Raw genomic sequence first — 11,835 nt, forward strand, 5'->3', positions numbered from 1 at the left:
TTCAAGCTGTGTCACCTTGGACAGATTGCTTCACCTCTTCTTATGTCCGTTTCTCCCCCTATAAAGTGGAGATAACAGTGGTACCAACCTCTACACATAGATAAGTTCATACATAAGAAGCATTTAAAATGGTACCTGTTACATACTAAGCAACTCAACTAATGTTATTTATCATTATATCTGTACTTGTTATCATCTAACTCAGGAACTCTAAAATATACAATGCTCAAAGAATCCCGGCTGAAGTGTTTCTCCTTTCCATATACCACCCATAACGTGCTTTTTCCACTGTGTCCCCAATACCCCACCTCTAGGATGACTCACAGGGACCACTGCACCCAGGGATGCTGCCAGAACACATGGTCTTCAGGATGACAGTGACAGCCATGACGCCTGCCAGGCCCTCGGCCAGGCCCAGGACACACACCACAGGCTCATCATCTCAGGCACCTGGACCACCTCCTGGGCCTCTGGGACACAAAGGAAAGGTGGAGTCAGAAGGTGCCAAGAGCAGGGACTGGCCTTGGATGTAGGGGTGTGGAGAGTTAGAAACCATGAGATGGGGAAATTTAGATAAAGTGAGAATGGAGCCTTTGAATAAAGAAAGCAGATGCTAAGAGGATTGATCCTGGAAATAAAGATAGTGTCAGGCTGCTGATGCCAAAGGGAGAACGACTCATACCCCAGTGCTTGAGGAGCGGCTCCTCCAGGCCCCAGCGCTCCACCTTACAGTCATAGAGGTCCTCAGCTGAGGGCACGAAGGTCAGGTAGTGGAATTTGTGGAATCTGAATTCTGTGCTGGGCAGGAAGATGGTCTCAGCAACATCCTCATTGACTGGCTGCCCACTGCATAGCCATGTCCCATTGAGCACGGAAGGGAAGAACTTATCAACATGGCAGAAGAAGGTGTTGGGCTGGCCCAGCTCCACAGGATCTTTGGGAAACACAGTCACCTCCAGGGGCTCTGAGAGGAGACAGAACCTGGTGAGTCTAAAGCCATTGGCTGAATTTCAAAGATTCTACCACCCAGACCCTATATTCTCCAGATAGGGAACCTCCTCTTGCAGACCCAGACTTCTGCTCCCCCAGGGCTCCCAGGTCAAAGCCACAGCTTCTCATGCTCCTGATCTTGCCTTCCTCTGCCCAACCTTTCTCTTGAATAAGAAGAAAATGCCTCCTCCTCTGATGCCTCAATCTCCCAGCTTTGTGGAGTCAATACTGCTCACTCAGATGGAGGGGCTCATTCATGAATGGACATCTGGATCCCCCATTTTAGTATGGCAGAGGGGTCCTCCCCAGTGGCATCACTATGGTCAGTGTCCCCCAGTGCAGTAACTCATGGTGTCACCCCCCATAGACCTCCTCCCATACCAGACCACACAGAATCCTTAGTAATGTTTATCAGTTTTAATCATAGAATAATGTGATAAATATAGCTGTAAATTGCTTAAGTGTAACATTTCTTAGATTATATGAATATTAACAACAACATTTTTCGTGAAATCTTTCTACATTGAATTACAACATTATTAGTAACTAAGTGGAAGCCATTTTTACTTTTCTCCTTGTCCTTTAATTACTATTTCATTCTCAAAAGAGTTACTGATACAGGTTCTCAAATACTAATTACCACAATATTGTAGCTAAAACACCAGAAAATTTGACAAAATCAGCGACTATAAAAACACCAGCAGTAACAAAAAAAACAGCATGTGCTTGTGGTGCATGCAGATGAAACCACATGATTGGAAGTGTCACTGTAATTGGATAATAATGACAGCTCTGACTAGAGTGCATTAGAAGGTTCAAAAAGTAAATTAGCATAAAGTTTTAGCCTTGTAGGCATATTGATTCATGTAAGCTGGGCTTATGAAAAATGCTTTTGTTATTATAACTCACAACAGGAATATTTTTATTAAAAAAATAATAAATTTCTGCTGAAACACTACACAAAAATTTTAGACAGTCATTTTGGTGTTACCCCCTCTGACAGCGTCACCTGGTGCAGTCCACAACCCCTGCACCTCCTAAGTAATGCCACTGGCCCTCCCATTCCCCCAGACTGGGCTGTAAAAAACAAGCAAGGACAGGCAGTACCACTTGTGGCCCGGGTGTAGTTGGACTATTGGATCAGGGTGTTCAAATTCTTCCTTGCCATGATGATGTCAGCAATACCTCTCTGAGCATCAAAGTCAAAGGCATCAATAAACTTCGGCAGGTGCCAGATGGTCTCCTTCTTATCTAGGTCCACGTAGAACTGCTCATCCTCATCAAACTCAAACATATACTCACCGGAAGGTTTATGTGTCTGGACAAACCGCATATGTTGACACATGGTTCGCTGCATGAAGAGGAAGAAAGGAGGCTGCAGAATGGGCAAATATTTAGGTAAGTAAACAAAATACAGGAAGCAAGAAGATAAATGGGGAAGGAAATAGGAACTTGAAGGAATGGCACAGAAAAGGTGAAATACAGTATGAAAGAGAAAAGAAATGGGAAGGACACAGTGTGAGAAATGACTCATTGAAAAGTCAGGTGTTTTCACTTCTCCCGGAAGACCAGGGCGCTCTGTCACTCCATAAAATAATAATAATATTAACACCATAATAAAATGATAAAGTAAGACAAAATTTATTGAGCAATTACTATGTGCTAAACATTTACTCATTGAATCTCACACATCCATGCAAAAGGATATGTGCATGTTAGGAAACTGACCACAGGGGAATAAATAACTTGCCCAAGGTCACTCACTCCTATGCCTGTTGCCTTTGAGTCGATTCTGACTCATAGCGACCCTACAGGACAGAGTAGAAGTGCCCTATAGGCCTATAGGGTTTCCAAGGAGCAGCTGGGGGATTCAAACTGCCAACCTTTTTGTTATCAGCCAATATCTTAACCACTGCGCCACCAGGGCTCCAAGGTCACTCCTAATGGAGGTCTTTTGAGTTGTACCCTCCCACTCCTACACGCCCCCTGCACCACACACACACACACGCACGCACACTTGAGATCTCAGGGTTCTTACATACGTATAAATTATCTCCCAGACATATAAATTTATTACTAAAGTTACAAAGTAGGAAGTACGAAAGTGAGCTTTTCGTCATTTTCTTGGTGAAAAAAGTAAAAAAAAGTGAAGAAAATAAAAACAGCTCCAGAATTTTGGTGCTTTTTATAGACTTCAAGTTACTTTCTTAGTTTTAAATAAAAACTGTAAGTTATGTAACTTTGTTCGTAACACTTCATTTTAGGCATAGTAAATTCAAACAACATTTATAAATTTTCTTGTTAAGTTTATGTTTTAAAAGGTAGTTTCAGTTTAAATACAAGTCGCTGCATTTAAAATACCTATGGCATTGTGTCTTATGTGTTTGTAACTGATGTGTCTGAAGCAGCAAGGAAGTCCCTGGATGGTGCAAATGGTTAAGTGCTTGGCTACAAACTAAAATGCTGGTAGTTCAAATCCACCCAGAGGCACCTTGAAAGAAAGGGCCTGCCATTGAAAACCCAATGGAGTGCAGCTGTATCACTCTATTAGCTGAACTCAATGGCAACTCGTTTGGTTTTTTGGTTTATGAAGCAGCAAAAAGTTGGGAACAAAAAAACTATCTATTATTTTTATTACAGTATAACAATTGAGAGAATTTGGGGTTCAGAATGGTAGAGGAACTAAAGTGAAATGAGATTTCAGGGTTAATTGGTATAACTCCTTAACTAGAATTCCCCTCGCACAACCCCAACACTTGGGGAACCAACCTTCTCTTTAGACACTTGTAATAGCAGGGAGCTCATTGTTGCACACCAACACTTAGGGCCTCCTTGACTTTAGTGTCTAGAAGACTCGCTCGCCTATAGAAAAGAAAAGGAGAGGAAAAAAACAAACATTACTGAGTACAGCCTTGGCTACATAGATGTATTTTGTTCCCCTTAGGGTATTTCATTTCTATCATACTCACAAATTCTTAAAACCAAAATTCTGTGCATTTTGAAATAAGTTACACTCTTTCAAATGTTAATTTTCATTCAGTAAATATATATATTACTACATGTGTGGTTTAACCACTGCTGACTTATCACAAGGTATACCCAAGATGCCACCTGGGAACAAAAGAAAGACATTAAAATCAAAAGAAGGTTTAAGGAAGTCTTCCTAGGGGTTGTGTCTACCTGAAGTTAACAAAGCAGAGAAGGGGGAAATGGAAATTCTATAAAAGGAAGAAATGTGTTCAAGAGTAAAAAGACATGCAACTGCATACACAGAACTGCAAGTTCTTCAGGAAGACTGGAGGTAAGGAGGGCTGTGGGCAGGGCCATATTGGGTCTAAATTTTATCTCACAAGGCATGGGAATTGTTAAAGGAACTTAGCATAAAAGTAACGTGATCAGATTTTGTTTGTAAGTGGCAGTGGTAGGAAGGATGGACTCAAGGAGGCTAGTCCAAAAGCAAGTGGGCAGTGGTGGTTCAGTGGTAGAATTCTCACCCTCCATACAGGAGACCTCAGTTTAATTTCCCCTGATGTGCCTCAAGTGCAGCCACCACCTGTCTTTCAGTGGTGGCTTGTGTGTTGCTATTATGCTGAACAAATTTCAGTAGAGTGTCCAGACTAGGAGGAAAGGCCTGGTAATCTACTTCCAAAAACTCAGCCAGTGAAAACCCTATGGATCACAATGGTCTGATCCCATTGTGCATGGGGTCTCCATGAATTGGGGGCCAACTCAAGGGCAGCTAACAACAACAAGACCAACAGGACTCTTGACAATCAGGTGAGAAGTGATGAAAGGCTGTAAATGGAGGTAAGAAGAAGATCAGATGAGCTTGAATGGCAGTAAAGACATCAGAACTCACAGGATTAGTAGATGATGTGGTGGAGATAGAGAAATGGAGTCCAGAAAGACTGGGAAGAATAGAGAATTTTATGTGGTTTAACCACTGTTGACTTATAAGATGTACACAACATGCCACCTGGGAACAGAAGAAGAACATTAAAAGCGGTGCCATTAACTGAAAAAATAATGAAGGATGAGGAAGTGATTGAGAGCACATGCTGAGTTTGAGTTTCTATGGGACAAAATTGAGGTTAATATGAGGGCAGTTGAAATACATGGTTGGCTCTCAGGCTACATTGGACTAGTGGCATAGACTAGAGGCTCTTCATGGTGGATAAAGTTACAGGTTTGGATTAGGCCACCAAAAAAATGTAGAAAGTGAGAAGAGCAAGGAAATGAATGTGTGGGTTCCGGAAAACATTGACATGAAGAAAGAGGCTGAAAAGGGGAGAACTGAAGAGTAGGAGGAGAACAAGAAGGGAGCGTGGTCAAAAAGGACAAAGGACAAGAGAACAATTCCATGAAGGAGGAGGTGGTCAACATCACAGATATTATTACTGACACAAGTAAGATATAGACAGAAAAGTGACCACTGGTTTTGATTGTGTAAGGTCATTAATGGCCATGCTGAGAGCAGCTTCAGAGACGTGGTGAAGGCAGAAGTGAGAATTAAGTAGGTTAAGAACTGAATGAAGGTAAAAAATAGACATTGCAGATTCTGAAATGTAAGAAAGAGAGAGAATGAATCTCCAGAGGCAGGTGCAGAGTCCTGGCTCTTCACTCACCTTCCCTGTGACATTGGGATTTGGAGGACATTTTTTAATCTCTGTGAGTCTCAGTTTCTTCATTTCTAAAATAGGATAAGAAATACCTTCCTGAAAAGTTTGTTACAAGGATGAAATGAGGTTTAGCACTTAATAAGTATTCAGTAACCAATGGGCATTGTTGTTGTTAGAATGGGTGAAAGCAAAGGAGACCCCCTCACACAAGACAATAAAGAAGAGAGAAAAGGAAAGGAAAGGAAACAGCACCTATGGGTTCCAGAATCTCCCAAAGCCTCCCAAGCTCTCTCATCTATCTGAATACTCACCCCGAATGGTCCCAGCTCGTTGGGGGCTCAGCAGGGCAGTCAGGACCAGAGCTTGCAGGATCATGGCTCAGGTCTGGCTCCTTATCCCTTCAAGGTAGATCAGCAATGGCCACTGTGAGTCAGAAGGTGAAAATGAGACAGAGTAGGGCAGGGAGGAGCTCTGAATCCAGGGCTTATTTCCATTCCACTGTGGACGGAGAAGGGGTGGAGATGAAACAGCTTGGAGACGAAACAGCAACCAGAAAACTCCAGAAGTGACACTGGGCATCTGGCTGAGTAAAGATGATGCTAGAATAGCTGAGACAGGAGGTGGGAGAGTCTTCAGGTACCAACACAGTCCAGAAGACCCCAACCTATTGCAAAATTTGGGGACAAGAGGAAGAGAACTAAAATGGAGACATCATAATTACCTGCCTCTTAATAAGGTTGTTTGGAAATGTTATGGGAATTAATCCTTGAATATTTTTTGTTTGTGATTTATTTTCTTTATAATTTTGCATTGATTCTTAGTATTATATAGAAATTCCCTTGATTGTTATCAGATGATATCATATTCGCTCTTTTATGTCTTTGATAATTTTGAAGGACTTCTCTGATGTTTCCAGAAGTATAAACAAACTGCAGAAAAAATTATTTCATTTCTAATTATTATTATTTTTTATTTCTGCTTCATACAAGAATGTGGTGACACAAGTGGCTTAGTTATCTAGTGCTACTGTAACAGGAAGACAATAAGTGGGTGACTTTAACGAACTAAAATTTATTTTCTCACAGTTTAGGAGGCTAGAAGTTCAAATTCAGGGTGCTGGCTCTAGGGGAAGTCTTTCTGTCTGTGTTGGCTCTGGAGGAAAGTCCTTGTCTCTCCTGAGCTTCTGCTCCTGGGCAGTCTTCATGTGGCTTGGCATATCTTTTCCCCCGTCTATGCTTGCTAGCTTGCATTTAATTTCGTCTATATCTCAAAAGAGATTGACTCAAGATACACTTTACACTAATCCTGCCTCATTAACATAACAAAGACAACCCATTCCCAAATGGAATTATAACCACATACACAGAGGTTAGGATTTACAACACATATTTTGGGGGGACACAAGTCAATCCATAACAAGTCACCCTTATTTTTAGTTTTTAAGAGGAATTTCTCTAATATTTTTCTATGAAGTGTAATGCTAACTCTTTGCTTTATATGTATATTCTTTGTTTTCTGATTAATAAACGTAGAACTCTAGTAAGTGCCTCTGGTATTTATTAATAAAATGATAGAACTTATATTGTTGGGTTGGAAAAATAGGGTTTTTTTCATGTTTTGAACTAGCCTTGCATTATAATAACAAACATTTCTTGGGTTGCTTACTGTGTGCAAGACCCTGTTTTCAAAGATTTACTAATACTTAGTATTCCTAATATTCTATGATGTAGTCATCATAATAATATTCATTCTACAGGAGAGGAAACTAAAGCACACCGGGATAAATAATTTGCCCATAGTCATAAAGCCAGAAAGTGGCAGAAAGGGGCTTCATGCCCAGGAAATTTCACCCTAAAACTATGCTCTGACCACCTTCCTATAATGCATCCTCATCTAATAGAAAATCTAAGTTAGTCATTTTGTGTGCTTTCATTAAATTTATCAACATATTATTTAAGTACTAATTTCTTGGAAAATAATATTTGTTTTGTCATTTTCTCTCTTTGGTTTTATGTTCAGGCAGGAGTACCTTTATCTCATATCAGAAACTATCTGTAAATTGGTTTGGGGGGAATTATTTGGTATTTAAAGTTTACCAAAAAAATATTGAACTGCCAAGACAGCTTGTTGCTTGGAAAAGGTTGGTTCTTGATAACCTTTTGTTTAATGATCTATTTAAAAACACTGGGTCTTTACATTTCCAAGGCTTTTTTTTCTATGTATGCTCCCACTTAACCCTCATAGAGTTACTGAGAAGGTAGGGGCTACCATCCCCATTTCAAAGATGGAGAAACTGTGGCCCAGAAAAACAAGTAATTTGCCCAGTCATGTACTTGCTTCCATGCCAAGTCTGATATCGAACCCTAGGGCTCATTACTCCTCCTTCTTTACACCTCTAAGATCTACCAGACCTCCGGGAGAAGGAGAAGCTGCACACAGATATTTTGCATGACCACTTGTACAAAATCTAGACCCATTTCCCCAGTACCGATTCAGAGTTCTGGGGTGGGCAAGTCTTTAGATGTTTAACACAAGGGTGAGGATTTGCTCTGCTCCAGACTATGTCTGTGCAAACAGGACGCCATCCACCATGGTGGGGAGGGGCATCAGATTACTTGGGTTGTGTCCCAGGACAAGGAAAACATAAAATCTCCAAGCCTCCTGATTCACTCAGTTGCTCAAAATGAGGATCCCCTTTCCTTACACTACCTTAAGTCAGTCTTACACCTTGACGCATCTTGTGCTTTCAACAGAATCTCTGCTGTGTGAGTGAGGACTTCTCCTTATTGCTTCCTTTTGCACAATCTGGCAACACCCAGCGGATGCAGGAGGCTCTCCTGGCTCACAATCTCTGATATCTTAGGTATAAGCTCCATTGAGTGAGAACTGCTCTGGCTGCAATTCTCTTGATGCCTGACCTGTTCCAGGCTCCAGGATGGTGGTCCTTCAGGTCACTGGAGGCTGCTGGATGGTAGCTCTGATGGTGTCACTGAGGATGCTGAACTCCCTTTTGGCTCAGGGTAGGGAGACCCCAGGTAAGTGCATAGTTGCTGCTCTTGGAGGGCTGGCTCAGAGGAATGACTCCAGGGCGCATTTCCCATAATGGTCCACTCCCTGAGAAAAGCTTTATGGTCCCACATCTCACAAGAGGCTCTATTTCTACTAGGGAAAAAAGGAAACAAGCTAATGTTTGGGATCAGTATGTGGGTCTGTTGGGGACAATGGTATTTTGTAGTCTAGGATGATTTTGGAGAAGCAAGGTTCTCAGGAGGGGAAGACAAGATTGCATTTCAGCATTAGAGAACTGATAAAGGTAATTATGATGTCCAGGATCCCAAGATCACTCTAAAGAATCAGCGCTCCAGGTAAAGACCCCTCCACAGAACCAGGCCAGAGCCCCCATCCCATGCACAGTGATGGCCAGAGGAGCGGATGAGTAATGAGGACAAGCTGTGATTATAGGCTGACAGGATGCCTGTTGGAGCTGATGATCCTCTACTCTCAGAACTTGACCAGAACACATGGAATGGGGAAGAGAGAACGTGAGAAACAGGAAATGGTCTCTTCTTCATGCTGCTCCCTGTGGCTAATTTAATATTATGGCTTCTAATTTCCTGTATCAAATCCTATGGTGCCTCTTAACTTCCAGTGAAGTAACTGATGTGAAAATTCCCCAGACTCTCCCTTCTCCATCTACAGAGCCCACCACAATTCCTCCTGAGGATCTGGTACTCTCATTCTACTTCCCTAATTTCCAGGGAAAATTGAAACTCCCAAATCTATCTACTCTATCATATTTTACCCATTTTCTGAGAGGGGGAAAGGGGGAAATTTGTTAATATTTATCACTAAGAGGTACAAAGGATTGGACAAACACAGCTCAAACGTGGACTCGTGCCTTCAAACCTAGAGATGAGAGAGAAAGAAATGGAGAAGTTTGAGTTTTCAAGAGCCTCTCCTGTGGAAGGAGATGATGTAATGGAACAATGTCCAACAGGAAGTGAGAGGATGAAGAGCAGGAATTAGGATAGGAGGAGCTGTTCTGGGGAAAAAGGGGCAGTGGGTGATGGTGGGAGGGGTGGATGTGAAGGTGGGCAGGCCAGCAAGTTGAGATTTCTAGGAGGAATGAGGTGAGAATTCTTAAGAATGTGAAAGGGACCAGCTGTGGACAGGGATGGAGCCCAGAGCTCTCTGCATAGTTAAGATGCGGAGGAGTTCACTACTGAGTGAAATGTGGAGTCATGGAAGAACTTGAGTCCAATGGGTTGCACAGATTCCACCATGTCCTTCGTACTCCTCCAACTTCTCAGTGTTCCTTCAACTTCCTAAAGAGCAGACATCAAAAGGGACAAAAGGGGAGAGGCTGGCTTACAGGGGCATGGAAGAAACTAAAATTGTTGAGAAAACACTAGTGAGTGTGGGGTCATGAAGAAAACTGTGACCTAAGGAAACATGTGACTCATGGACACAACAGACTTTGGAAAAATCAGTTGTTCATGACATGCATCATCCCAGTGGTAAAACCCTGGGACTCCTCAGGGGGACAATCAAGCCAGGGGAGAACACTAGAGAAGGAAGAAGACAGACATCTGTGAAAGCACTGTACAATGCTAGGTATTACTAATAGCTAATTCAGATGACCAAGATTTTTTGCTTAAAAGATTTCTCCCTTTCTTAGTAAACTGAATAGGCAACCTTTGGAACCTTGAGTTTTCTCTTATTAAACTAGTTTTCTGAAGTGCTTTCTTACATCAACTGATTCGTTTCCCCGCAGATATTTGCCATAAAGCATCCTTTGGTTGCTTAAAAACTTTCTAGAGTCGTAAGACATGAAATCAAGTGTATTTAAATAGAAAAAGGAAGTTAGGGACTAACAGGGCTATTTTAAACTAGTTTCAAGCTTTATTTTAAACTTGTCTCAATTTTGTTACTCTACAGTTTCACATTCCCAGTTATAATATGTTGATTTTGTCTTTCATAAGAAGCAAATATACACATAACCCCCCAAGAAAAGCAAACAAACAAACACACAAGATAGAATTAAAGCAACAAAGGTCACAGAAAAAAGAAAAAGAAGAGAAACATTCTGAGTGAATCACTCAAGCAAGAAGTGACCAATTCCTAGAGTAGAGAAACAACAAAAATAGAAATTCATGAATGGGTTTTCTCCAACTAGTTTCAGGGAGGAATGGCAAGCATCCTGCCAGATATTGTCACATTGCCTGTGGTCTGGGACATTGTGTGAAACCTTGGATCTGGAGTTTCTATTTGTGATATGTTTTTAAGTCCTATAGAGAAGCTGGCAATTTTTTGGTTTGTTTGTTTGTTTCTTTCTTTTTTTAATATTTTATTTTGTTTTTGGTGAAAATTTACACAGGAAATTAGGTTCTCATTTAACAATTTATATACATATTATTCAATGACCTTGATTACATTCTTCACAATATATCGACATTCTCATTATTTCCATTTGGTTGTTTTGTTTCTATTAATCGAGCTTCCCTGTCCCCCTTAGCCTTCTCATCATTGGTCTATGGTAAATGTTAACCATTGGATTTCATCTAGATAATTACTTTGAGAAGTACTGTACTCACAGGTGATATTATTTGTTTTATAGGCCAATCTGTCATTTGGCTGAAAGGTGACCTCTGGCAGTTGTCTGAGTTCCAAGTTTAAAGAGTATCTCAGGGCGATAGTGTCAGAGGTTCATCTAGTCTCCACCGATCCAGTAAGTCTGACCTTTCTTTTGGAGTTTTAGCTTTGTTCTACATTTTTCTCTCATTCTATCCGGAACCATCCACTGAGTCACTGGTTGGAATGGTCGGTAGTAGTAACACCATGTAGTTCTTCTAGTCTCAAGGTAGGTGATACTGTTGTTCATGCAGACTATTGGCTCTGTAGACAGTTTCTTCTCTGAATCTTTGGCTTCCTTCTGAGAAGTTGGCAATTTCAAAGACTCCTTCAACAAAACTTTGTGGATATCAGTTAGGTTCCAGGTAGGCAGCAATTTAAAAGCAATTGTCGGCACACTCTTTGTTTATTTGAATACAAGTATTTCTTGAGACTTACGTTAGGTGTTGTATACAAATATGAATAAAAGAGTAACTGGCCTTAAAAAGTTCAAGCGCAGTGAGTAAGACAGACAGGAAAATAAATTATATTACCTCAGTTTCCCCAGTGTGACCATTGAGATAAGATTCAAAGAGACACAGATAGAGAATATACC

The 11,835-nt window shown here is 41.2% G+C and overlaps 1 pseudogene; it reads right to left on the reverse strand.

Annotated features, from left to right (window-relative positions):
* Nucleotides 1-204: 204 nt before the first annotated feature.
* LOC101361737 (HLA class II histocompatibility antigen, DP alpha 1 chain-like) lies at nucleotides 205-8,346 on the reverse strand (annotated as a pseudogene).
* Between the last annotated feature and the right edge of the window lie 3,489 nt (nucleotides 8,347-11,835).

The sequence above is a fragment of the Trichechus manatus genome, unplaced genomic scaffold (genome assembly GCF_000243295.1).
Source record: "Trichechus manatus latirostris isolate Lorelei unplaced genomic scaffold, TriManLat1.0 scaffold00261, whole genome shotgun sequence".
Taxonomy (NCBI): Eukaryota; Metazoa; Chordata; class Mammalia; order Sirenia; family Trichechidae; genus Trichechus; species Trichechus manatus.